The sequence below is a fragment of the Acomys russatus genome, chromosome 4 (assembly GCF_903995435.1).
Source record: "Acomys russatus chromosome 4, mAcoRus1.1, whole genome shotgun sequence".
Taxonomy (NCBI): domain Eukaryota; kingdom Metazoa; phylum Chordata; class Mammalia; order Rodentia; family Muridae; genus Acomys; species Acomys russatus.
Window position 1 is genome coordinate 7,184,066 of NC_067140.1, and position 2,820 is coordinate 7,186,885.

The window sequence follows — 2,820 nt, forward strand, 5'->3', positions numbered from 1 at the left end:
CACACCTGGACTTGGAAGCGTTGTAGGAAGAACATACGTGAGCCAGTAATGGTGGCGCACCCCTTTAATCCCAGCACTCGGGAGGCAGAGGCAGGCCGATTGCTGTGAGTTCGAGGCCAGCCTGGTCTACAAAGAGAGTGGAGGACAGCCAAGGCTACACAGAGCAACCCTGTCTTGAAAAACAAAACAAATTAAAAAAAAAAAAAAAAAAGGATCTACATGATGGTCTGTCTATGTGTGAGTATCTCCCTGTATAGCCCAGGCTGGCTTCAAACTTGAGAGCCTTCTACCTCTGCTTCGTAAGCACTGAGATTACAGACACACCCAGCTTCAAGAGGACATTTGAGGCAAACAATTCGTTTTCTTTTCTTTTTCTCTTTCTTTCTTGTGTGTGTGTGTGTGTGTGTGTGTGTGTGCGCGTGTGTGTATGTGTGTGTGTACAAACGTTTATTTATTTTTTTCTTTTTTTATTAATTTATTCTTGTTACATCTCAATGGTTATCCCATCCCTTGTATCCTCCCATTCTTCCCTCCCTCCCATTTTCCCTTTACTCCCCTCCCCTATGACTGTTCCTGAGGGGGATTTCCTCCCCCTGTATATGCTCATAGGGTATCAAGTCTCTTCTTGGTAGCCTGCTATCCTTCCTCTGAGTGCCACCAGGTCTCCCCCTCCAGGGGACATGGTCAAATATGAGGCACCAGAGTACGTGTGAAAGTCATACCCCACTCTCCACTCAACTGTGGAGAACGTCCTGTCCATTGGCTAGATCTGGGTAGGGGTTTGAAGTTTACAGCCTGTATTGTCCTTGGCTGGTGCCATAGTCTGAGCGGGACCCCTGGGCCCAAATCTGCCTATCATAATGTTCTTCTTGTAAGTTTCTAGGACCCTCTGGATCCTTCTACTTTGCTATTTCCCTATCTCCTATATTTCTCTCATCTAGAGTCCCAATAGGATGTCCTCCCCTCTGTCCCAGTTTCCTGGTAAGTGAAGACTTTCATGGGACCTGCCCCTTGGGCTAGTATGCAGATATAAGTGAGTATATACCATTTAAGTCTTTCTGCTTCTGGGTTAACTCACTCATTATGATCATTTCTAGCTCAATCCATTTGTCCACAAATTTTGGGAATTCCTTGTTTTTAATAGCTGAGTAGTATTCCATAGTGTATATGTACCACAGTTTCTTTATCCATTCTTCCACTGATGGACACTTAGGCTGTTTCCATGATCTGGCTATTATGAATAAGGCTGCTATGAACATGGTTGAGCAAATTTTCTTGTTGTGTGCTGGAGCATCTTCTGGTTATATTCCAAGGAGTGGAATAGCTGGGTCTTGAGGAAGCCCTATTCCCAGTTTTCTGAGATAGCACCAGATAGATTTCCAAAGTGGCTGTACTAGTTTGCATTCCCACCAGCAATGAAGGAGTGTTCCTCTCTCCCCACATCCTTGCCAGCATGTGGTGTCGCTTGAATTTTTGATCTTAGCCATTCTGATGGATTTAAGATGGAATCTCAGAGTTGTTTTGATTTGCATTTCCCTGATGACTAAGGAGGTTGAGCATTTCTTTAAGTGTTTCTCAGCCATTTGAGCACAAACGTTTATTGAGGGAGGGGGCGTCAGTCCTTCTTGGCCCCTGCCTTCCTCATAGCTGCCAGCATGCTGCTAAGCTCCTCCCGCTTCCTCTTGGCCCGGATGTGCCCACCCTCTTTTTGATGAACTTGAGCGCCCCGCGCTTGTCCTTCGACACCTGGAGCAGCTCCATGGCGCGCTGCTCATAGGGTGCAAAGCCCCACACCTCCCTGATCATGTCCCGCACAAACTTGGTGTGCCTGGTTAGGTGCCCACGGCCCCGGCTGTGCCTCGGCTTGCTGACGTTTCTTTGTCACTTTGTGGCCCTTGTTGAGACCCAAGGCCGCCTTCCTCCACTCCCCCGACATACACGGATAACCTGGACTCGGGTGTGTCTCAGTTGACCTCCAGCCCCTCGAGGGTCATCCTGGAGATTTCCATGTCTTCTTATGCTAGATAGACCTCCTTCCCTCTCAGCACACTGGTCCCGTCCCCCTTTCTGCCCTGACCCTGGTGGACTTTGAGGCTCTGCCTACTTGGCTGTACCCAGCCAGCCTCTTCCCGCCCACACTTCTGTTCATTCTTCCACAGGCTGTGGGGCTGGAAGAGGCAGGCCCCTTGATCCGGTGGGAGGCGGGGACCAGCTTAGAAAGTTTATCACGGACTTTCTCTTTAGATGGAGCGGGCGGCTTCAGAGAGGCCTGCCGTCTCCCTGAGGTCACACAGCTTCATGACCGGAGTCTGGCTGTTGGATTCTATCTCATTATGTGTCCTAGACCTTTGGTGGGAAAGGCAGGCAACCAAGCCAGGGGGGATGGGTCGGGGGAGGCTGAGGACCGAGCTGACTGTTTCCAAAGCCGCCCGCCCCAACTCTGCAGCCAGCTGTGCTCTGCCAACGGCTGAGCAGCCCCCAGTCCCCCAAGGGACAAAGCTGTTGGGGCTCTTGCTGAGTGACTGCAGCCTGCATTTTTCTTAATCTAAATTGAAAACCGCTCAAGTAGAAAAATCATTTCACTGTCTCATCTCAGAAAGGAAAAGGAGAAGGGAGAGGGAGGGGCTAGGCTGGGGAGGTGGGCGTGGCCAGAGAAGACAGGCTGCTAGCCGAGTGAATGACCCCTTCCCTGTCTGAACCTGGCACTGGCTGGCCCAGCCCTGCCCCATTTCGGCACCCCTGCCCTGGGGTCTAGGGGGTCAGTCCTTCAGACTACTTCAGAAGTCAGTCGACAAACGTTGCGGCAGGTTCCGTTACACA

General features: G+C 50.5%; 1 pseudogene; it reads right to left on the minus strand.

Moving 5' to 3' along the window:
• Positions 1 to 1,615: 1,615 nt before the first annotated feature.
• LOC127188352 (60S ribosomal protein L36-like) lies at positions 1,616 to 1,936 on the minus strand (annotated as a pseudogene).
• Positions 1,937 to 2,820: the final 884 nt, after the last annotated feature.